Below are 26,166 nucleotides of genomic sequence, written 5' to 3' on the forward strand. Positions count from 1 at the left end.
TGTTTTAACTGCTGTGTTGTTTCTGCACAAGCTTTTAAATAAAGTTTCGCTCCCTGTATTATATTCCCGCTGTCAGTCAATAATGTCAAAAGCTTTATCTAAATCTACAGGTGCTATAAACGTAGATTGCTTCAAACTATCTTTCATGATAAGTCGTAGAGCCAGAGTCGTCCACGAGTTTTTCCAAACTTTGGTACATAATTCGTGCCACTATTTTGCACCCGTGAATTTTTAAGATGACGGTTTGGTAATTTTCACACATGTTAGCATCTGCCTTTTGTAGGGTAGGAATTATTACATTGTTCTCGAAGTTAGACATATATGTACTTTGTACTGTATAAGTGATATACACTATTGGCCATTAAAATTCTTACACCAAGAAGAATGCGGGTATTCATTGGAGAAATATATTGTACTAGATCTGACATGTGATTACATTTTCACGCAATTTGGGTGCATAGATCCTGAGAATTCAGTACTCAGAACAACCACCTCTGGCCGTAATAACGGCCTTGATACGCCTCGGCATTGAGTCAAAAAGAGCTTGGATGGCGTGTACAGGTACAGCTGCCCATGCAGCTTCAACACGATACCACAGTTGATCAAGACTAGTGACTGGCGTATTGTGACGAGCCAGTTGCTCGGCCACCATTGACCAGACTTTTCAATTGGTGAGAGATCTGGAGAATGTGCTGCCCAGGGCAGCAGTCGAACATTTTCTGTATCCAGAAAGGCCCGTACAGGACCTGCAACATGCGGTCGTGCATTATCCTGCTGAAATGTAGGGTTTCGCAGGGATCGAATGAAGGGTAGAGCCACGGGTTGTAACACATCTGAAATGTAATGTCCACTGTTGAGAGTGTCGTCAATGCGAACAAGAGGTGACCGAGACGTATAATCAATGTCACCCCATACCATCATGCCGGGTGATACGCCAGTATGGCGATGACGAATTCACGCTTCCAATGTGCGTTCACCGCGATGTCGCCAAACACGGATACAACCATCATGATACTGTAAACAGAACCTGGGTTCATGCGAAAAAGTGACGTTTTGCCATTCGTGTACCCAGGTTCGTCGTTGAGTACACCATCGCAAGCGCTCCTGTCTGTGATGCAGCGTCAAGGGTAACCGCAGCCATGGTCTCCGAGCTGACAGTGCATGCTGCTGCAAACGTCGTCGAACTGTTCGTGCAGATGGTTGTTGTCTTGCAAACGTCCCCATCTGTTGACTCAGAGATCGAGACGTGGCTGCACGATCCGTTAGAGCCATGCGGATAAGATACCTGTCATCTCGACTGCTAGTGATACGAGGCCGTTGGGATCCAGCACGGCGTTCCGTATTACCCTACTGAACCCACCGATTCCATTTTCTGCTAACAGTCATTGGATCTCGACAAACGCGAGCAGCAATATCGCGATACGATAAACCGCAATCGCGATAGGCTACAATGCGACCTTTATCAAAGTCGGAAACGGTGTGGTACGCATTTCTCCTCCTTACACGAGGCAGCATAACAACGTTTCACCAGGCAACGCAGGTCAGCTGCTGTTTATGAGAAATCGGTTGGAAACTTTCCTCATGTAAGCACGTTGTAGGTGTCGCCACCGGCGCCAACTTTGTGTGAATGCTCTGAAAAGCTAATCATTTGCTTATCAGAGTATCTTCTGTCTGTCGGTTAAATTTCGCGGCTGTAGCACTCCATCTTCGTGGTGTAGCAATTTTAATGGCCAGTAGTGTTCGTATAAAAGATATACTTTGTACTGAAGACTGCGGGCTAGTTGGGTTCTCTCGGGTCAGCATGGGAGCCGTGAAGGCGGCAGCGGAGGAGGCGGGCGGATCGGGTGACGAGCGGTTTGTCGGAGCGACCGCAACGCGCCGCGCCGCGCGCCCTGGCCAGCGAAAGCTCCGGCTAGGTTTTCGGGGTACCCACGGGTATCCTGTTAGCCAGCGCTCCGATCGCTTTGCTACCGGCTCCCGCTGAGGCTACACTTTCTCGCGCCGGCTTCATTTCCATACGAAAGGTGTGAGATAGACAAGTTCCGCTCGCGCCGCGGTATTTATGAGCGTGTGTGACGTCACTGGTGCGAAAGCGAGGAACTAGCAGGTACAAGGGACAGGGCTGCACGACGCCGCTAATTGCCGGACGAGTTTTAGCTCGGATAGTTTATACGTGAACGCGGAAGAGGCAGGCATGCACATACTTTACTGAAGCTGTTAGTGGACTCTCAGCTTTATCGTCGGCCGGTATGCCTAGCTCGAATTCTGCTTCGTGTATGCCTGTCTTCGTCTTTAGATAGACGTAGGTAGTTTCAATGAAGTTGCTGGTGTCTTAATTGTGTAAACAGAGACACAACTCAACTTAGTGCGAGAGTCCCTCTTAACTACCATCAGCCTAACACAGGTATTTAATCATTTTCTCATAATGTGGAGCCACAGTCATAATATATTTCTTTAAAGTTAGTACCGCCATTAGACTGTTCCTTATTTGCAGTGTTGCGTTTACACGATCATGATTTCGGCTTAAAATGCCATTATGAGGTGTTTTAATGTTATAGAGATATTACATCGGTTACTGCTGCTACAATGACAGGCTATAAATATTTAAGTGAATTTGTATGTGGTGTTATAGTCGGCGTACGAGCGACGGGACAAAGGATCTCCGAGGTAGCGATGAAGTGGGGATTTTTCCATACGACCATTTCACGTGTGTACCGTGAATATCAACAGTCCGGTAAAACATCAAATCTCCGACATCACTGCGGCCGGAAAAAGATCCTGCAAGAACGGGACTATCGACAACTGAAGAGAATCGTTCAGCGTGACGGAATTGAAACGGTACCGCAAATTGCTGCAGATTTTAATGCTGGGCCATCAGCAAGTGTCAGCGTGCGAACCATACAGCGAAACATAATCGATATGGGCTTTCGTAGCCGTACTCGTGTGCCCTTGATGACTGCGTGACACAAAACTTTAAGAATCCTCTGGGCTCGTCAGCACCGACATGGACTGTAGATGACTGGAAACATGTTGGCTGTTCGGACGAGTCTCGTTTCAAATTGTATCGAGCGGATGGACGTGTAGGGGTATGGAGACAACCGCATGAATCCATGGACCCTGCATGTCAGCAGGGGACTGTTGAAGCTGGTGGAGGCTCTGTAATGGTGTGGGGTGTGTGCAGTTGGAGTGATATGGGACCCCTGATACGTTTAGAGACGAATCTGACAGGCGACACGTACGTAAGCATTCTGTCTGATCACCTGCATCCATTCATGTCCATTGTGCATTCCGACGAACTCGGGCAATTCCAGCAGAATAATCGGAAACCCCACACGTGCAGAATTGCTACAAATTGGCCGGCCGGAGTGTCCGTGCGGTTCTGGGCGCTACATTCTGGAGCCGAGCGACCGCTACGGTCGCAGGTTCGAATCCTGCCTCGGGCATGGATGTGTGTGATGTCCTTAGGTTAGTTAGGTTTAATTAGTTCTAAGTTCTAGGCGACTGATGACCTCAGAAGTTAAGTCGCATAGTGCTCAGAGCCATTTGAACCATTTGCTACAAATTGGTTTCATGAACACTCTTCTGACTTTAAACACTTCCGCTAGCCACCAAAATCCCCAGACATGAACATTACTGAGCACATCTGGGATGCCTTGCAACGTGCTGTTCAGGTGAGATTTCCATCCCCTCATACTCTTACTGATTCATAGTGTCTCTTCCCTCCATCACTACTTCAGACATTAGTCCGTGTGCCTACCACGCTGTGTTACGGTACTTTTGCGTGCTCGTAGGGGCCCTACACGATGTTACATGGTGTATCAGTTTCTTTGGCTCTTCAGTGTATATACACTAGATGAAACACCGTATAACCGCGGCGGAGAAACAGTGCGATATTATCGCTGTGCCCACAGGTGGCCAGTCCGTATAGTGGGAGGCGGTGCTTTCGCGGTGTCAGGTTTGCGCGCTGCTGTAACGTTCAGACCACGGTGGCGGTGTCGCGGAGCAGAGACTGGCGACGCGCCTGGGCGACCCATTGTTCAGCTCATTGTGCCTCATAAACAGACGCCCCCGCCCTGCGACGGAATTAGATCTGCAGCGGGCCCCTCCCGTGTCCGTGCCCTGTTGCCAGGTACTGTCTTCAGTTGAGGTATGTATGGCCGTCGTCTCTGCTGCCGGGTGCTCTACTGTACCGCACAGCGTCATGTCTGCACTAGTGTGCTGAGTCAAACTCAACCACACCACTAAAATTTCGGAGGTTGTCAGGGATATTTTCTGAATATTTAGTCTCCGGTTAAATTGACTGTAATTGCGATTGCCGCGCGGGATTAGACGAGCGGTCTCAGCCGATGCAGTCATGGACTGTGCGGCTGGTCCCGGCCGAGGTTCGAGTCCTCCCTCGGGCATGGGTGTGTGTGTTTGTCCTTAGGATGATTTAGGTTAAGTAGTGTGTAAGCTTAGGGACTGATGACCTTAGCAGTTGAGTCCCATTAGATTTCACACACATTTGAGCATTACTTTTTTTTTATAATTGCGATTGAGAAAATAAATTACTGTGGCAAGACCCGTCGTGGAATTGTAAATGTCATTTGATATTGTTGGCTGGGATCTCGCATGGGCTGTGTTATGATTTATTCGGTGTGCTACCTCAATTACATTACTCCTCATGATATCAGATAACAAAAAATAAATGCGTATTCTTAAATAAGTTTTTATGCTGATTCCAAAACTGTTCTTAGTTTTCTCCTCTCACATGCAGTTTTCTTTTTACTGGAACGAAATTAATTTTTAGTTACAGTAATCTTATTAGGAAATCAAGCTGGGTGCACGAAAAGGCCGCGCTCTTTATGTGAGTGAGGTAGCTAGACAAAGAAAAAGCTATGGAATGTGAATGTTTGACCAAATCTCAGACATTTTGAGCCTGGGGCTAAAAGCATCTAACATTCGCCGACTGTAGACAAAAAATATTGCTTCCACCATTATGAATGAAAAAGGGACTGATTAAACCAGTATGTGAGGGTCCTTCAACAAGGTGGATCGTGCCTTATCTTTGTCTGAAATTTTCATCGGTCAGTAATAAAAAAAATTAAAGCAGAAAATTTTCGAAATTTGTCATCAACAATAGACGACACACACACACGCACGCACACACACACACACGCACACACACACACACACACACATAAAAACGCAACTTATACACACGACTGCAGTCTCAGACAACTGTGGTTTCAGTTGCCTGAGACTGCAGTCGTGTGTGTGAGTCGCTTATGTGTGTGTGTGTGTGTGTGTGTGTGTGTGTGTGTGTGTGTGTGTGTCGTCTATTGTTGACGAGGGCCTTGATGGCTGAAAGCTTTATTTGTGACAGTTGAGCCTATCTGCGATTCAGCATCTCCACTATATGGTGAGTAGCAACTTTCCTTTTTATAATATTGTTACAAACCTACAGTATAAATACGCATACGACACAATTCTCGCAAGTAAAGCGACTAGTGTGCGCGGGAGAAAAGCACCCTTTCTCAATGGCGGCTGAACGCACTCGGTGAGATACCCCAGCCGACAATGCCATAAGTCCGTCATTTACATTTCCACGATGAGTGTTGCCGCAGTAATTTGCTCTCTTGATCGCAGTTACAATCCGTTTAATATGATTTATTTTGTGTATTACGTATCTAGTTGTAGATTAATTTTCTTCCTGGTTTCGTCCTATTGTTACCATATGTTTTCAAGCTCATTAAAAGCTGACAGCTTTTTACCAGTCATTCTAATGCGTGAGCACGGACTGAAAATTTGCAGGATGCTTGATAAATCGTTATAGTGTCTAATAATCACTGTATTTTGTTGACTATAAGCTGCTACGGACTATGAGACGTGCCTTAACTTTAAAGCAACATTTATTTAAAAAATAACCGAAGTGATCCTTAAAATTCCTAAAAATCATCATCTGAACTTTCTTCTTCTTCTTCTTCTTCTTCTTCGTCGTCGTCGTCGTCCTTGTCCTCTTCATATATAAGACCGTCTATGGCCACGGTTATCCACTGACGCACTCGTTTGATTGCAGGTCTTTTTAAAGCTCCCTTCGGTGTGAATTCATATTGGGTTTCGTCCATCACCCATTTGTTCCATTCCTCTCCCATAGCTACTAACAATAGTATTGTACCGCTACCGATAGCACAAATCACTTGCAATTCAAGTTCACTGGCACTGTAGACTGCAATGACGCATCATAGGCTAGACAGTGCTCTGGGTTTGTTATGGAGAGACGGGATGAAGACAGTGTTAGCAAGCTTGTCAATCTAAGCAACTCATGTTCGCCACATCGGTGCACTGCTGATGCCAGCTGAATCTAAATCAAACACTGGACCTTTTATATTAATTTAGAGTATAAGACGCACTTCAGTATTGGGGGCAATTTTTCGAAGAAAAAAGTGCGCCAATAGTCCGTAAAATGCGCTAAATAAAAATAATGTGCTGTGTTCTGAGTCAAGTAATACTTTTAGAACGACAACATTTTCGCCTTTGAGTGTTTTCTTAAAAGTCATCGTAAATGTTTGTATCCACAAACACTTCATGAGAACTATTGCTGCAAATGTGTTCAAAGTAAAGCTATTTTCTCCCGCGTTTTGCGAAATTTTAAGCATAGCTATAGCTCTTTGTGGTTAGTTCGTAGTTTTCGCGCAGCCTGCAATTGTGCAGTGAATCGTCACGTGACTATTGGAGCATGCTCTATACCATATTGAGCTATGCGACGTATCAGATTTATCGAGCTCGATCGAACGCGAGCACCGTTTGCGCATGGGGAGTCAATTGCCGTCTTTCTGAATGCGAGACCAGTGCCTCAGACACTGTGTCCTCACTCGGTGATCACGGATCGTCTCATTCTTTTGGTCGATGAACTGCTCCAGCGCTAGATCTGAAATAGAATCGTCTTCATAACGAAAAAAAAGAGCCGACGCGCCAGGAGGACTGCTCCCTTTATTGTTCATCGACGTGACCCAGAATGCGGTCTCTTGACAAAGGACTGGTGCTCGGTGCCAGGAGATACGACAGCCGAAGTGCAGCTTTTAATACTCGCTCGCAGGCTCGGACAGGAAGTGTTCTCGCGCGTACTCTCCTATTTTCGAGGCCATAAAGCGGAGAGTGACTCCGCTAAGCGCGCCCCCATATCTTAGAGCCGTTCGACTGTGTAACACCGGCTTTCCAGTGGAACAGCCTCTTCGTGAACTGCAACCTCCATCTGCAGCGCAGCCGCATTCCGGAAGGGAACTCATGTCACGCGAAGAGTTTTAAACCGAATGCTTTGTTCAGTCGTCAAGTATGACGGAACTTGGACCGCAAGACGTAACTAACGTCGCTCAAAGGCTTTGTGCGTTGTGGAGAGCACTACTCGTTACATTCCCATAACTCACGTCCTACTACGAGGTGCATTCAAGTTCTAAGGCCTCCGATTTTTTTTTTTCTCCGGACTGGAAAGAGATAAAAACATGCGCATTGTTTTAAAATTAGGCCGCGTTCATTGTCAATATGTCCCAGAGATGGCAGCACCGTACGGCAGATGGAATTTTACCGCCAGCGGCGAGAATGAGAACTGTTTTAAATACTTAAAATGGCGACGTTTTCCTTACTGGAAAAGCGTGCAATCATTCGTTTTCTGAATTTGCGTAGTGTGAAACCAATTGAAATTCATCAACAGTTGAAGGAGACATGTGGTGATGGAGTTATGGATGTGTCGAAAGTGCGTTCGTGGGTGCGACAGTTTAATGAAGGCAGAACATCGTGTGACAACAAACCGAAACAACCTCGGGCTCGCACAAGCCGGTCTGACGACATGATCGAGAAAGTGGAGACAATTGTTTTGGGGGATCGCCGAATGACTGTTGAACAGATCGCCTCCAGAGTTGGCACTTCTGTGGGTTCTGTGCACACAATCCAGCATGACGACCTGAAAATGCGAAAAGTGTCATCCAGGTGGGTGCCACGAATGCTGACGGACAACCACATGGCTGCCCGTGTGGCATGTTGCCAAGCATGTTGACGCGCAATGACAGCATGAATGGGACATTCTTTTCGTCGATTGTGACAATGGATGATACGTGGATGCCATTTTTCAATCCAGAAACAAAGCGCCAGTCAGCTCAATGGAAGCACACAGATTCACCGCCACCAAAAAAATTTCGGGTAACTGCCAGTGCTGAAAAAATGATGTTGTCCATGTTCTGGGACAGCGAGGGCGTAATCCTTACCCATTGCGTTCCAAAGGGCACTACGGTAACAGATGCATCCTACGAAAATGTTTTGAAGAACAAATTCCTTTTTGCATTGCAACAAAAACGTCCGGGAAGGGCTGCGCGTGTGCTGTTTCACCAAGACAACGCACCCGCACATCGAGCTAACGTTACACAACATTTTCTTCATAATAACAACTTTGAAGTGATTCCTCATGTTCCCTACTCACCTGACCTGGCTCATAGTGACTTTTGGCTTTTTCCAACAATGAAAGACACTCTCCGTGGCCGCACATTCACCAGCCATGCTGCTATTGCCTCAGCGATTTTCCAGTGGTCAAAACACACTCCTAAAGAAGCCTTCGCCGCTGCCATGGAATCATGGCGCACAGCGTTGTGAAAAATGTGTACGTCTGCAGGGCGATTACGTCGAGAAGTAACGTCAGTTTCATCGATTTCGGGTGAGTAGTTAATTAGAAAAAAAATCGGAGGCCTTAGAACTTGAATGCACCTCGTACATGTCAAGAAACCCATTACTTCCTGCAACACACGCCTCGCGTAATGATCGTGTCGGCAACATAAAGAACTGGGCCTTATACAGGTGTACTGACTGTGAAGCAGTGGCAGACTCTAGACTAAGATTAATTAAACAAGCCTCTGAGGCTAGCTGTGATATTATTACTAACTATAATTTGATCTTGCTTTCATGTGTCTTGCGGGCGCTGACGAGAGATACAAATAGACAGTAACAGTGCCTCCGTGTGAAGCTATTGTCCATAATTTTTGCTAGTCACAGTTGCATATAATTCAGACGTTAGTAATTTTCGATATCACAGCGTTTTCCGTTATAAGGGATCTTTTTGTGCTATGTCTGACCGGTCGCCCGCGCATGAACACACCAGAGAGTGACCGGAGATATGGTTCTGGCTATCAGAGGAGGTCAGTGTTCAGCAATCTAAAGTAAGTAAGCAGCCCGCCAAAAACTTGGCAGATAAGTGTAGTCAGACAGGCTGTGAGATGTAGAGATGGGGCCCCTCCACGCCCGCACCAACGTGGTGGCCAAACCAAAAGTTCTACTGTCACCTCCGTAAACATGTTAGTTATCTAGTAAGTGGATCACAGGATGCTGGGCTGTAATGTTATCCGTGCGTCTGGGTAAGACTACGCATTAACACGGTCCATCAGGTGATAGATAGTGGACGAAACGCGAGTGAGGGTAGCGATTTGAAGAGCAGAGGGAAAAAAGTGCCATGGCTCGTGCCGTGGGAAAAAAAACCTCTGCGACAGAGGGATGGGTAGTAAGAGCAGTAGTGGCTTACTAGCTGCGATAGTTCATGCAAGGTTGGATTTGTTAGTATGGGTATCATGCATCATTACCGTGGCAAGCGATGGCGATGTATCTCTGTTGCTGCAGCCGCTACATTCTTGGAACAATCAACATCGTTACACAGTAGTGGGAGATCGGCCATAGATCATCTCACTGTGTGGGGGATGTGTGGAGCTTGTCTGCATGCAATGTACGGTACGGCTTCCCTGCGCGGTGCCAGTTATTCGGCAGTGTATTCCAGCTGGGTATCCAGTAATGGCGTCTGATTAACAGGGGCTCACCTGTACCGTTATGTTTGCGTATGCTTGGCCATAGATGTTAGATCCTTACAAGTATGGGCTGTGAGACGTAATAACCCCCGGTGCAGTTGGCCGATTCCTTCGAAGCCCGAGGTTTTAAACAACCCCCACGAAAGAGCTCTGCCTCACTGGGACCCTAGTTCTCCTACCATCAAGATGTGTTTCCGCGGCCATGTTGAGGCAGTTTAACTGAGAGTTACAGCTACCAAAAGGTCGATAAAGCTAGTCAGAGGAACTAGTAACGATCATGTTGCTCGCTAGTTGCGACAATCAGATTATCTGGAATTACGATGGCAACTTGTAATTACTATCACCGACGCCTCCCTGCCGCAGCTCTGGTCATTTGCCACGTTCCGTTCCCACGTATCATCATTAGACTGTATCTCTCTCGCTTGCAATCAGTTACGTGCTTTCTTTCTTCATTTTGTACATGTCCTTAGTTACTTACGTGTGTGATTTTTCGTCATTGACCGAACGTCGTCTCCAGACACTTTTGCTTCATATTTTCAGTGCCTTTCTACCCCGTTCAGTCGTTTGAGTGATATTATGAGTATATTTCTCGGTCTTTCACAAAATATATGTATTTAATTGAGACTTTAGTTGCTTAAGCAGAATTGTGCCACACGCTTCCATTCTTAATGTGTCATCATTCCTGATCTACTCCATTATGAATGTGAAGACAAGTTCAAATCACACTTGTAGTAGGAGATGAATTCGATACTTTAGGCAGGGTCAGGGCGGAAGAAGGGTAGTGGGTGCTCGTTTCCAATCCACACTACTGGGAACGAGGTTTCGCTTTTTTACACAACAGTTCTACTTTACTTTTACCATCTGCCAATCGATGGATAATATTTGTTGTTATGGTGTACTAAGTATCCTCCATGACGCACCGTACGGTCAGGTTGATTTCTGGAGTAATAATAACAATAATTCAGTGTTGTTCTACAGCCTTGTGCAAGTCTTTAAATTGGACACCATCTGAGCGACTTGTGTGTCCCTAACCTACCCCATTAATCTTACCAGACAAAGCGGCCTACAGTTTAAAGTGGAATCCGAACCACGTGTCGTTCCTGGTGAATCGACACATCATTGATAGACTAAATTATAGGGCGAGTAAATTCGGTAAACCGACCGGGATTCGATATCGAGACCTTTCGGTTGCCAGGCACTCGCTTTACCAGTTTTTCTTTACGATTATTTTTTAAAATTATTATTTAATACATTTCAACATATTTAAACAAACAAAGGAAAATATACAGCATTATTTTAATATATATAAAGTATGCTATTAATTAATTATTTGATATTTAGATTTTAATGAACCTGTTTTAATACTGTGCATTTAGCACCTTTTTTCTGTCTTGAGTGGTTATTATGAAGCGGCACGTAGTTCAACGAGTGCTGCGTTACACAGTTGATGGTTGGCGTCGACAAATTGTGAAATAGTAAATAGTAATGATTGAAATAATCTCATCACCGTACTGCAGGCTCTGTCATACCGAACCATAAACTGCCACCATCCACCATACCACACAAACAGTCCAGTAAGAGAACAAGTGCTCGAAGATGTAGGTGGAGGTTTAAATCTTTGATGTGAGGACGTTTATCAGTACCTTTCTCGATCCACAAATATCGCTACAATATTCTGAACAGTTAAAATGGCTATCTCAGTGCCGTAATTCCGCATACGTCTTGCTTCTTGGACAACCAGAAAAAAGAACAAATCAAAATTCATACATTAAAACAGCTAATAGGTTCCGAAAAAGTGACGGGCTGCAGAGAGAACAACCCGCGTCGAGCGCAAAGGGCCGCTGCCACGCAGACAATATCTACTCTGGTGAACATAACACGTAACACAACATTATACACTTCAGTACTGTGACAAAACACATCTTGCCACGCTTGCAATTTCTGGAATATTTTCCATTTTAGCGTCTGAGCTCCGGTAAGCCAGCAGCCTCAGTAGGGGATTCAAAACTGTTTACTTAACATAAAATGGTTCAAATGGTTCTGAGCACTATGGGACTTAACTGCTGTGGTCATCAGTCCCCTAGAACTTAGAACTACTTAAACCAAACTAACGTAAGGACATCACACACATCCATGCCCGAGGCAGGATTCGAACCTGCGACCGTAGCGGTCACGCGGTTCCAGACTGTAGCGCCTAGAACCGCACGGACACTCCGGCCGGCTTACTTAACATATTAATGAATGTTATAAATTTCATATTAATATCGAAAAATCTGATCACAAAAAAGAACAATGAGTAAACGAGCTATTTGAAATTAATTCCATATGATTCAATGGCCTGGTGCACGTCTTTCAATTTGACGTCACTACGGCGACTTGTGTGTCCTTAACTTTCCCCGCAATCCTACCGAGAAAAGGGAACGTGCAGTCTTACGAGGAATCTGAGCTACGTGTCGTTCCTGGCATCTCCATGTTACTGAGCAGTGAAATCTACGCTAAAGGCTGACTGTAAATGCCGCCGTCCGATCGGAGAATCGATCCTGCGACCTACCGGTTGCCGGCCGTTGTGGCCGAGCGGTTCTAGGCGCTTCAGTCCGGAACTGCGCTGTTGCTACGGTCACAGGTTCGAATCCTGCCTCGGTCATGGATGTGTGTGCTGTCCTTAGGTTAGTTAGGTTTAAGTAGCTCTAAGTCCAGGGGACTAACACGAATTCTTTACAGACGAATGGAAAAACTAGTAGAAGCCGACCTCGGGGAAGAACAGTTTGGATTCCGTAGAAATACTGGAACACGTGAGGCAATACTGATCTTACGACTTATCTTAGAAGAAAGATTAAGGAAAGGGAAACCTACGTTTCTAGCACATGTAGACTTAGAGAAAGCTTTTGACAATGTTGACTGGAATACTCTCTTTCAAATTCTGAAGGTGGCAGGGGTAAAATACAGGGAGCGAAAGGCTATTTACAATTTGTACAGAAACCAGATGGCAGTTGTAAGAGTCGAGGGACATCAGAGGGAAGCAGTGGTTGGGAAGGGAGTGAGACAGGGTTGTAGCCTCTCCCCGATGCTATTCAATCTGTATATTGAGCAAGCAGTGAAGGAAACAAAAGAAAAATTCGGAGAAGGAATTAAAATCCATGGAGAAGATATTAAAACTTTGAGGTTCGCCGATGACATTGTAATTCTGTCAGAAACAGCAAAGCAGGCAGGGACAGCAAAGGACCTGGGAGAGCAGCTGAACGGAATGTACAGTGTCTTGAAAGGAGGATATAAGATGAAAATCAACAAAAGCAAAACGAGTATAATGGAATGTAGTCGAATTAAGTCGGATGATGCTGAGAGAATTAGATTAGGAAATGAGACACTTAAAGTAGTAAAGGAGTTTTGCTATTTGGGGAGCAAAATAACTGATGATGGTCGAAGTAGAGATGATATAAAATGTAGAGTGGCAATGGCAAGGAAAGCGTTTCTGAAGAAGAGAAATTTGTTAACATCGAGTATAGATTTAAGTGTCAGGAAGTCGTTTCTGAAAGTATTTGTATGGAGTGTAGCCATGTATGGAAGTGAAACATGGACGATAAATAGTTTGGACAAGAAGAGAATAGAAGCTTTCGAAATGTGGTGCTACAGAAGAATGCTGAAGATTAGATGGGTAGATCACATAACTTATGAGAAAGTATTGAACAGGATTGGGGAGAAGAGAAGTTTGTGGCACAATTTGACCAGAAGGAGGGATCGGTTGGTAGGACATGTTCTGAGGCATCAAGGGATCACCAATTTAGTATTGGAGGGCAGCGTGGAGGGTACAAATCGTAGAGGGAGATCAAGAGATGAATACACTAAGCAGATTCGGAAGGATGTAGGTTGCAGTAGGTACTGGGAGATGAAGAAGCTTGCACAGGATGGGGTAGCATGGAGAGCTGCATCAAACCAGTCTCAGGACTGAAGACCACAACAACAACAACAAGTCCAGGGGACTGATGACCTCAGATGTTAAGTCCCGTAGTACTCCGAGCCATTTGAACCATTTTGAACCTACCGGTTTCCTAGCTCGCCTCTTACTACTAGACCCCCAGGCCCGACTATCTATGAGTAAAGTGTCTGCGTGAAACGTTCCTTCTTATCTCAAAGACAACCGCGACATGAACCGGTACCCTGAGCCCACGCGCTCTCTGCTTGCGAGACAACTTACGCGACGCATTGCTCCACAGATTAAATAGGAAATGTTTACTAGAGGATCTTGATCACCTCGTTGTAATCGTACAATTGCAAAATAGTCTTTTCTAATGTCGTTTTCCCAATCTCCCTTTTAGCCGCGACGCAGGATTACCGTAACACCTAATGCATGGATTCATTGAATAAAGGCACATGAAATGATTTAATGAAAATCTCTCACAAATGATGAAATTCCAGAGACTATGCGGAAGAACTTGCTCACATTCTCGCAGTAGCGGATCGTTGGTCGATGGAACAACGAAGCAACTGCAAAAAAGAGCAGGTCATTTCCGAATGAATTTGGACTCTGCGACAGAGTGTACGCTGTTTTGAAATTTCCTGGCAGATTAAAACTGTGTGCCGGACTGGGACTCGAAGTTCGAACCTTTGCCTTTCGCAGGCAATTGTTCAACCGCCTGAACTGTCCAAGCACGACGCAGGACCCGCCCTCACATGCTTAAATTCGTCAGTATCTCATCTCTTACCTTCCTGCATACTTTGTGAGACTAGCGCTCTTGGAAGAGAAGATACTTAGGAGACGTGGCTTATCGACAGCCTGGGGTCTAGTGCTGTAATATTTCTGGCTTTGCAGCCATCATATTCAGGTAAATAAGTTCTTCTTAGAGCGGTTGAGAAGACAGCAGTGTCAAGATGACGTATGGTGTGAGGTAGCGATGACAGACGGTTTTCTCGGTACGGGTATCGTGACAAAGACCGCTTAAATTGTGGTCCTTCTCCACGAATGGCTGCTGCGATCGGATGTTGCCCGGCAAAATGATAATCTTCTGTTATTTATATTAGAAAGATAAACAGCGTGTTTCCTTGGTAGAGGCGGACCAATTCCATGGCCTCCACACTCTCCTGACCTCAACCCTCTTGACTTTCATTTATGGGGGCATTTGAAAGCTCTTGTCTACGCAACCCCGGTACCAAATGTAGAGACTCTTCGTGCTCGTATTGTGGACGGCTGTGATACAATACGCCATTCTCCAGGGCTGCATCAGCGCATCAGGGATTCCATGCGACGGAGAGTGGATGCATGTATCCTCGCTAACGGAGGACATTTTGAACATTTCCTGTAACAAAGTGTTTGAAGTCACGCTGGTACGTTCTGTTGCTGCGTGTTTCCATTCCATGATTAATGTGGTTTGAAGAGAAGTAATAAAATGAGCTCTAACATGGAAAGTAAGCGTTTCCGGACACATGTCCACGTAACATATTTTCTTTCTTTGTGTGTGAGGAATGTTTCCTGACAGTTTGGCCGTACCTTTTTGTAACACCCTGTATAGGCGTACCAGGAGTCCCATACTACTCCATCTACACACGCCTCACACCGTTACAGAGCCTCCACAGCTTCAGCAGTCTCTTGCTGACATGCAGGGTCCACGGATTCATGAGATTGTGTACATAACTGTACACGTCCATCCGCGCGATACAATTTGAAACGAGACTCGTCCGACCAGGCAACATGTTTCCAGTCATCAACAGTCCAATGTCGGTGTTGACCGCTCCAGGCGAGGCGTAAAGCTTTGTGTCGTGTAGTCATCAAGGGTACACGAGTGGGTCTTCGGCTCGGGAAGCACATATCGTTGATGTTTCGTTGACGCTTTTCGATGGCCCAGCATTGAGATCTACAGCAATTTACGGAAAGGTTGCACTTCTGTCACGTTGAACGATTCTTTTCAGTCGTTGTTTGTACCGTTCTTGCAGGATCTTTTTCCGGCCGCAGCGGTGTCGGAGATTTGATGTTTTACTGGTATTCAATACCTCCTCATTGGTTATGTGATCTACCCATCTAATCTTCAGCATTCTTCTGTAGCACCACATCTCGAAAGTTTCTATTCTCTTCTTGTCCAAACTATTTATCGTCCATGTTTCACTTCCATACATGGCTACACTCCATACAAATAGTTTCAGAAACGACTACCTGACAAATCTATACTCGATGTTAACAAATTTCTCTTCTTCAGAAACGCTTTCCTTGCCATTGCCAGTCTACATTTTATATCTTCTTTACTGTCATTGGCGAACCTCAACGATTTTATTTCTTCTCCATGGACTTTAATACCTACTCGGAATTTTTCTTTTGTTTTCTTCACTGCTTGCTCAATATACAGATTGAATAGCATCGAGGAGAGGCTACAACCCTGTCTCACTCCCTTCCCAACCACTGCTTCCCTCTCATGTCCCTCGACTCTTATAACTGCCATCTGGTTTCTGTACAAATTGTAAATAGCCTTTCGCTCCCTGTATTTTACCCCTGCCACCTTCAGAATTTGAAAGAGAGTATTCCAGTCAACATTGTCAAAAGCTTTCTCTAAGTCTACAAGTGCTAGAAATGTAGGTTTGCCTTTCCTTAATCTATTTTCTAAGATAAGTACACTCGTGAAATGATCGTATGGGAAAATCCGCACTTCATTGCCACCTCGAAGATGCTGTGTCCCATCGCTCGTGCGCCGACTATAACACCACGTTCAAACTCAGCGAAATTTTGATAACCTACCATTGTAGCAGCAGTAACCGATCTAACAACTGCGTCAGACACTTGTTGTCTTATATAGGCATTGCCGTCCGCAGCGGCGTATTCTGTCTGTTACATATCTCTGTATTACCGGTTCTTTGGCGTTTCAGTGTAGTATACGCGCAACAGTGCATAGAAATAATCAGAATCCGGCAACAAACGTTCCCTAGGAAGTCTACGAGGTGTACGTTGCGTCATTTGCCCCGCGTACCGTACAGTGTCGAAGAGTCAGTGGACTCTCGCCGCGTCCGCGAATGCGACTGACGCCACGGAGGCTCCGATACGACAGACGGGAAAGAAGATTTCGAGGTAGCAGAGGAGGAATCGCGAAAATCCAAAATGTTTGCAGTATCAGAGCTGGAACGCTGCCGACAGTTGCGCCTTGAGTGCACCCAGCAAGTGCCGAAACAGACGGTGTGTGGCACGTAACGCGGCCCATTAACCATTAGCACGCTCGGAGTCGCGCACGACGCTGCTGGTGGATTAGTGGAGCCATTACCGCAGCCGCAATTAGGAGGCGCTCTTGGCGCGCCGCGAATCTGTCGCCTTGAACCCGCAGACCTTGGGGAGAAAGGCGTGGCGTGTCGCGACTTGGGGACAGCCGTCAACTGGCACGGAGCCGGCCGCGTGGCGACGCAAACCTTCCAGTCTGCCGGGGGAGTGTGGTGGGAGGGAGGCAGGTGTCCTGCAGCCAAATAGACCGTGGCGGGGATGCATGATACGCCGGCCGTGCAGCGAGAGAGTGGACTTTGCGATCGTTGGCTTCTTATACTCTTCCTTAAATTCGCCGGCGGGTCCTATCGTATCACCTCCGAACTCGCTGTCTCCGTGTTGTCGGGGGACACGACTCGCCAACCCCAGCCGCTGCCCACTTAACAAGTGGTGAGGTATTCGCAGTTGTAACAGCGTTTAAAAATTTTTTGAAGTAAAAGTATTTTGTTATTGTTTTTGTTATTGATATTAATACAGCCTATCCCCGATGTTATTCAATCTGTATATTGAGCAAGCAGTAAAGGAAACAAAAGAAAAATTCGGAGTAGGAATTAAAATTCATGGAGAAGATATTAAAACTTTGAGGTTCGCCGATGACATTATAATTCTATCAGAGGACCTGGAAGAGCAGCTGAACGGAATGGGCAGTGTCTTGAAAGGAGGATATAAGATAAACATCAACAAAAGCAAAACGAGGATAATGGAATGTAGTCGAATTAAGTCGGGTGATGCCGAGGGAATTAGATTAGGAAATGAGACACTTAAAGTAGTAAAGGAGTTTAGCTATTTGGGGTGCAAAATAACTGATGATGGTCGAAGTAGAGAGGATATAAAATGTAGACTGGCAATGGCAATGAAAGCGTTTCTGAAGAAGAGAAATTTGTTAACATCGAGTATAGATTTAAGTGTCAGGAAGTTATTTCTGGAAGTATTTGTATGGAGTGTAGCCATGTATGGAAGTGAAACGTGGACGATAAATAGTTTAGGCAAAAAGAGAATAGAAGCTTTCGAAATGTGGTGCTACAGAAAAATGCTGAAGATTAGATGGGTAGATCACATAACTAATGAGGAGGTATTGAATAGAATTGGGGAGGAGAGAAATTTGTGGCACAACTTGACTAGAAGAAAGGGTCGGTTGGTAGGACATATTCTGAGGCATCAAGGGATCACCAATTTAGTATTGGAGGGCATCGTGGAGGGTAAAAATCGTAGAGGGAGACCAAGAGATGAATACACTAAACAGATTCAGAAGGATGTAGATTGCAGTAAGTACTGGGAGATGAAACTTGCACAGGATAGAGTAGCATGTAGAGCTGCATCAAACCAATCTCTGGACAGAAGACCACAGCAACAACAACAACAAGAACAACATGTTATTGTTTACGATTATCCAAGTAACAGCATTGTTATTCAAATAACTTACGGTAATGCATCCGGGTGACGTTGTCGACGATGACAACCGGCTCAATTCCCGTAAGTATTTGAACATTACATACTCCGGGAGAACTCAGGTCTCACAACTGTATTGTTGTGGTTATTGTTATCATTGTTACATTTGTGATCGTTGTTGTTATGGTGTCATTGTTTACCATGGTCCATTATTTCGTCACACCACACCCTAGTAACGCACTGAATAACGTCGTGTACCGTCCAGTAAAGTTGTAAGGTGCAATATTTTGTGGTTTACTTATTCTAGGATTGAAGACAACTGTGTAAGTTGAAATATGTTTAATGTCGCAGTATTGGCACAAAAATACACCCTTGTACACAGTTTTCATTGTGACAACAGAAAAGAATTGTCAGGATAACGCATCTTGTCAACATCAAAAAGTGAAATAACTCTAAACACAACAATATTAAATATTAACTCTCAGAAGGTTAAATTATCCTAAACACGACAATATTAAAGTTTAACTAGAAGTTTCTTTGCAAAATAGTTCCTACACTTACGTTATTATGTTAGTCAGTACTACGAAAATCGTCCGATTCCGGTTCACAGTTCGGTACTCTTTTTTGAGGATGACAATCAGTGGACGGTTAACATCGTTAGACGTTGGACGGTTAGCTATGTGACAAATTGAGCAAAAGATTACCCAAGGTCGCTCGAGTGTACAGTGGACGAAAGCTGGTGAACCAACAAGTTTACGCCTCTGCACGCGGTATTTACCTCAAGCTGCGATGAGCTGTCGTCTGATAGGCCACTCTCTTCTACTGAAATTCCTATAAAACTAATTACACCTTTGCTGAATTTTCCAGCAGAAACTTTACCTATGTTTCTCGTTATGCGAAGAACATGTACTCATCCCTAGTCTTAGAATGTCGCGATATACACGCGCATGGTTAGAGCAGCGTGCATATTATAATGCCCTCTCAGATCTCACAAGAACAGTTAACTAATTGGTTGGTTTGTTTCTCCACAGTTGGCGCTAAACGATGCTACAGCTAATTTCTAGCTGGATATCAGCCGCTGTGAACGCAGTGTTCATACAAATTACTCCTCTGCATCGTACAGAGCGTTATGCACTTCGTTCTGCACTTGACTCCAGTTCAGAGCAGAGTCCTCGAAAATTTCTGTCTTGTCTTATTCAAGGCCGAACTGTCTCCGCACCTGGATTCTTTCATTCTTCACGTCACGGATTTTTTCGGCCAATAGGAGCGTTCCACTTATTTTGTGGAAACTCTCTCTACCAATCGCAAGGTTCCTACCATTTAATTGCGTCGAAACTTTGGCTCTTTTCTTCTTCCTAACCGAGCGAGGTGGCGCAGTGGTTACCACACTGGACTCGCATTCGGGAGGACGACGGTTCAATCCCGTCTCCGGCCATCCTGATTTAGGTTTTCCGTGATTTCCCTAAATCGTTTCAGGCAAATGCCGGGATGGTTCCTTTGAAAGGGCACGGCCGATTTCCTTCCCCATCCTTCCCTAACCCGAGCTTGCGCTCCGTCTCTAATGACCTCGTTGTCGACGAGACGTTAAACACCACTAACCTAACCATCTTCTTCCTAGCACCTTTCCGCCAATCGGACGTTTTGTGCCCATCCAGACGCAATGCATACATTGACTCTCTTACGTGTGTACCACTCACTGGATACGTGATCGAAAATGCGTCACTGATCTTGTTTCGTATCCATTTGGAAATCCAAAACGCAGTTTTCTAAAAGCTTTCTTTCCTGTCCTCCCTCAGATGGGTCGTTATACTCGCTCTCCCCGTCTCAGTCACCTGGTCAGTCGTTGACTTTCCACCTGGGACACCCCTTGTAGTGGTTTCTGTGGTACCCCCTGTAGTGCGTCCTTGCCTCTGTGTCGTCGCTCTGAATTCCAAACTAAAACACCTCTCTCTGCTTGTTTCACCTTCTGCTCAAACATGCATTATAGGAATGGTGTGTTAATTACTGTCGATTGAATGTGATCCCTTTTTGCATTACATACTGCTAGACAAATTCGCTCATTACCACAGAATTAAGTTAGGTGCCATATTCACTTTCCCGTTGCGATGTATAAAGCTCTCATGTTAAGTGCGAATCTGATCTTCATTTATTATGCCAGCTTATAAAGTACAAGGCCCCCAGCCTCGTAATGATTAGGCCTACTGAGCGATACCGGATACTCGGAGAATATTGTTATTGCATCTGCATGAGTAAGAAAGATATTAAAAGTTCCAGTACTCAAAGTTTTGTTTATATGTGAGGTCGACTCACCCTTGTCGAAAACTTTAATCACGGAGTCGTAGATGGCACTTGTTGCATCAAAGAAGTGAGCAAACATTTCTCAACGAACAACAAAGCAAGGTGAGAGAGTCTGGTTTGCGATTGTGTGTTTTTAGGATTAGTTTTTATTCTCTTCAGCTCCGAAAATGACCTCCCTGTCGGAGCAGTGGTTGCAGGAATGGTTAAAAATAATTTGATTAGTTTTGATGCTTCAGGTACTGTTTCACTGAGATCACAGGCGGTGAGACACTTTGTCTAAATACAAAACACATGGCTAAGGGTACAATTTTTGTGTCTCTTAATAGCCACATACCATTTATAACTTGAAAATGTCAGGCATAATTTTTAGCTTCTGAATTTAAATGTGGAAGAGTTGATGTAGGCCGTCCCTGTTTGATCACGTCGCTTCTCCGCTCGAAGCTTAGTCCTCCAAATGGAGTTTCCACAAACTTATTTACGATTTGATATGTCTGTATCTCTGGAGGAGCCCGCAACTTCGTCCATATTGGTTCAGAAATCCAACTTTACACTTACGTGGGAACTAATTTAAATCATAAAAATATAATTGTTATCTAATAATATAATAAATAAATAATAATATGTACTAAAACACAATGAAACACTAAAATATGTACGCTGATTTATATCTGAACATTTTCATCACTTCATCACTGTACTGCGCGAAAGAGTAGCACATGTCTCTTTAGAAGAGCTGGAGAATCGTAGGCGATACACGATTATTAGCTGCCTTTAAGAGTTGCATAGTCCTCCTCTTTCTCTAGCGGAAGCGACAGAGGAGATGGAACGTGTAATCGCTGTTGCTGGGATGTTACAGGAGCTGTCCAGCCCCTCTCGCCTTCAAAACTGGCGCCTGTCACCCTAACAGCTGTTAATGTATTAAATGCCCCCGGGTTAAAAGTAAGTTTTACAAGCATGAAGAACGCACGCAACTGAAACTGTGGAAAAAATATATATGTACTATGACTGTCTAAACGTTAAAAAAAGCGTCTTGTCGTTACTGTAACTGATTACAGCAGTTACTAACATGCCGTGCCCTTAACATGCCGTGCCCTTGCATTTAACCGAAAATTCGTCGCTTGAGCCTCTTGCCGCGTAAAAAGGAGAGCAACTGTAACAGAGAACACGCGCGATTGCTGCTACCTGGTGGTTGTAATTAAAACAAAGGTCCAGTGAGGACTTTAATTACAGTATTGCAGCCCTGTGGCAGCGAAAGATGGTAGATAACTTAATGCGTTAACGCGGGACAGATTTACTCTGGGAAAAAACCGTTCCAATTATGGCCAATTTGCGCTGGAAAAGGTTGGTTCCAATTTTGGCCACTAGGTGGAAATCTGGCGCTGTGAATGCAAGAAAGACATATAGAAATGTTCCCATATGTGATGGATTAGGAACGGGATGTGGACAGAAAAGGGCAAACAAGTGAGGAAGGCATAATTTTGATTTTATTATTAACTGCCGCTTAGACAGTTTGTTCAATACGAACATTGCAGACGTCGACGAGATGCTGTACAGCGCCAAATATGCCCCTGGTGGCCAGAATTTCAACTTTTTTTTTCAGCGTAAATCGATTCCACATTAATGAATCAGTGTATTTACTAAGTTTCGTGACCATACTTTAATTATAACCACCCGGTACTTTCCGGTTCATCAGTTCTCTAAATGACCTGTTCTGTCATAAGAGAATGTACACCATATCGATGTTGACCTTGATGCAAAGTTCTTACACTGCACTTACTTAATCACATTTGAAAGTCTTTCCACTATACTACTGTAGGGGCCCAATACTTAATATTTACTGTTCTGTTGTTTCAGGAGGTGATGCAGCGAAAGATCAAACAAAAACTGGTGAGTATTTCTTTTTTGTTTTCTTGTTTATCCGTGAATTACGTACCTATCAGCATAACTGTTACAAGCAAAGATCAATACCATTCACGTAAAGGTAATGTGGCACTTTTCTATTACTTCGTTAAGATTTTCATTCACTAACAAAACGTTAGAGAAGACCAGTATGCAGACCCGGAAACAGATGCTTTTCTTCGTCTGTATTTTCTCCTAGTTATATGTTGATAAGTTACAGCGATGCTTAAAAGACTCGTCCTCCTTTCGTCTTCCTTCACTAAACCGAATATCCGTCCGTAGTTTGAAGCATACTGAAATAAGATAATAGGTCTTTCAGTGCAATAATTGGAACCATTAGCTTTTAATTAAGCTATACGATAGATGCCAACTGTCTTATGAAAGCCTACTTGCAAAGTTGTAAGAATCAGTATTACGTGAGAAATCTAAGAATATACTACAGACCTCTGGGTCTCGCATCCGTAGCGACCACAAACGCAAGATTAGTCTAATTACAGCGCCCACGGAGGCATTTAAGCAGTCATTCTTCCTGCTGTCCACACTTGGTTGGAACGGGAAGGAACGTGTGGGACAATGCTAAGTACCCCCCGCCATGCGCTGGCATGTTTTACAACGTATGCGGTTTCCCAGTTTATCAGTATTCTAAATGATACGTTCTGTTGCGAGACAGCGTACAGCATGCCGATGACGACCACGATGCAGTTTGTTACAATACTAAACACCCCCTGCCATGCACTTCACAGTGGTTTTCAGAGTATAGATGCAGATGTAGATGGTTGACTGAGGACTAGCCAATAAATTATGAGACCGATTTCTCTCGTGTAGTGTCCGTACGACGGCGAAATATTGTTCCATTTGTAGAACCGGTCACGCAAGATCCGCAATACAAATAAGAAACACATGTGCTAATGTCTGTGAGACGGCATTGCCAGAACAAAGAGTCGCTTGTGAAAAGGCAGGCGGTCCGCGGTTAGTGGTATGTGAGCAGTTTATTAACGAACTTATGTGTCACGGCATCTGCTGCAGCAACACTGTACTTGTCTCACCACATCAAATTTCGTGTATATAGTCAGTAAATTTCCATTTCGAAGGATATTTTTCTTAGTCATTCTGCGAACAGAATCTCGTATTAAATTCTCTCCTGACGTTCTTACAACTTGTATACCATGATGAAAGACAAAAATTCAAATTTGTGTCGTTGATCCATCTCGATCAACCAGAGCTCTTCTTTGTTTTCGAGTTTTTATTTCTCTTCAAGTGCTTCGTCTTCTTCTGCCACTGATTCGTTCTAACTAACGCTGCGTTAGGCTTTGCCACCCATGTGACGTGGCTAGAAGACTTAAGATAATTTTAAGTAGAGAAAATGCGAACACTGCAACAGCACTCTGTCGTTATTCTTCACTTTTTGTATCTTTCCCTTGGCATTATTTCGCTGCTGTGGTTTATTACGCTTTCGTTTATGCTGTCTTATGTCAATAGTCTTATAGCCGAACTCTTACCCAACAGAAAGTCTACTTTGCGGTGTTGAGATATTTTGATGCCAGAGATTGGAGTCATTATACTGTTACTTCCGTGAGTACGATCGTGCTGGCGGCAGCCGTTGCTCGTTATAAAGTAATCCGCCTCTGCCGCAGTCTTTGCTCATTAACAACTTCGAAGCTGCTGTAATCTTCAGTCGATTTCACAGTGGTGTTTCGTACTGGCGGAAGCTCCAAAACCGATTCACTTCCTCGTTCCCGACACCAAAGGGAAAAAATGACACGCAACAAAATGTCCTGAAATGCTCCGTGTTTCACTTGTTGCCACTCTAAGCGGTGACGACAGGAGGGGCATCCGTCCTTTCTCTGTCAATGAGGTTGCCAAATCCATAAATTAACATGCCGGTCCCTCGAAGATACGTGATAAAAGCCGGGAAAAAGAAGAAAAATAAATTGCAAAAATGTAAATGGAGTATAGGTGGTTGGGCCACCCCATAGAGTGGGTTCAACCGTCTGCTGGAAACTGTGTTCACATTCCTTGCGGATTATAACGCGAGAGTCGTGTTTATTAATAAAATGTAGGTAAGCGTAATAATTGACCTGTGAACTACATCACAGTGTAGCAATAATCAAGAGTAGGTTGAACTTAAGAGCCTGGTCTGGAAGAGTCAATGAGGACAGAAGTGGGACACGGAATGCCAAGGAATGAAGAGAAACGCTTGAAGTTCTCTGAGTCTACAGTTACTGCTATAATGAATAGCTCAATATGCAGTTCGATTTAAAAAGGGCAGTCAGAGAAGTTGGAAATAAAATTTGGAAATTTATAGTAAGGTCTTATGGGACCAAACTGCTGAGGTCATCGATCCCTAAGCTTAAACAGTACTAAATCTAACTTAAATTAAATTGCGGTAAGGACAACACACACACACCCCCATGCCCGAGGGAGGACTCTAACCTCCGACGGGGGGAGCCGCGCGAACCGTGACAAGGCGCCCCACACCACACGGCTACCCCGCGCGGCTGGAAAGAAAAAATATAGGTACAAGGAAAATAACTGCGAAGAAGCCAGGAGTAACAGAAGAAATATTTTACGAACGTAAGAAATACAAAAAGTATTCAGAGAAATTCGGGAATACAGGTACAAGTCACTTAGGAATGAAATAAATAGAAAGTGCTGGGAAGCTAAGGCCAAATAGCTGCATGAAAAACGTGAACAAATCTACAAAGAAACCATTACCGGAAAGGTCGATTCAGCATACGGAAAATTCAAAACAGCTTCCGGAGAAATTAAAAGCAAGGGCCGAAAGGAGTGCATTGAATGCCTCTACGAGTGGGAGGACTTGTCTGATGACGTGATAGAAGAAGAAACAGTAGTCGATAAGGATGACATATGGGATCCAGTATTAGAATCAGAAGTTAAAAGAGCTTTGGAAGATTTAAGATAAGAGCTTTGGAAGATTTAAGATCGTATAAGGCAGAAGGGATAGATAACATTCCATCGGAATTTCTAAAATCATTGTGGGAATTGACAACAAAACGAATATTCATGTTGGTTGGCTGAGTCTGGCTATATATCATCACTCAAACTTTCGTAAAAAACATCATCCACACAATTTCAAAGATTGCAAGAGCCGACAACTGCGAGAATTATTGGACAACCAGCTTAAAAGCGCATTCATCCAAGTTGCTGACAAGAATAATATACAGATGAAAATAAAATTGAGGATCTCTCAAATGAAGATCAGTTTGACTTCATGAACGGTGATGGCACCAGAGAAGCAGTTCTGACGTTGCGGTTGATATTGGAAGCAAGACTGAAGAAAAATTAAGACACATTCATAGGATTTGTCGACCTAGAAACAGCATTCGACAGTGTGAAATGGGTGAGCTATAGGGAAACACGGGTAATATAAGATATGTACGAGAATCAAGAGGGAAGAATACGACTGGAGGACCGATAAACGTAGTGGTCGGATTAAAAAGGGTGAACGACAGGGATGTAATCTTTCAGACCATACTGTTCAGTCTGTACATCGAAGAAGCATTGGGAGGAATA

The 26,166-nt window shown here is 44.3% G+C and overlaps 1 protein-coding gene across 1 annotated transcript in view; it reads left to right on the forward strand.

Moving 5' to 3' along the window:
• Positions 1–26,166, forward strand: part of LOC126187454 (centrosome-associated protein CEP250-like) — a 537,002-nt gene that overhangs the window by 342,253 nt on the left and 168,583 nt on the right. The window contains exon 2 of the mRNA XM_049928545.1: positions 22,588–22,620. The gene's annotated coding sequence lies outside the window, so the exon portion shown is untranslated. The remainder of the gene's footprint in view (positions 1–22,587; positions 22,621–26,166) is intronic.

The sequence above is a fragment of the Schistocerca cancellata genome, chromosome 5, assembly GCF_023864275.1.
Source record: "Schistocerca cancellata isolate TAMUIC-IGC-003103 chromosome 5, iqSchCanc2.1, whole genome shotgun sequence".
Classification (NCBI taxonomy): domain Eukaryota; kingdom Metazoa; phylum Arthropoda; class Insecta; order Orthoptera; family Acrididae; genus Schistocerca; species Schistocerca cancellata.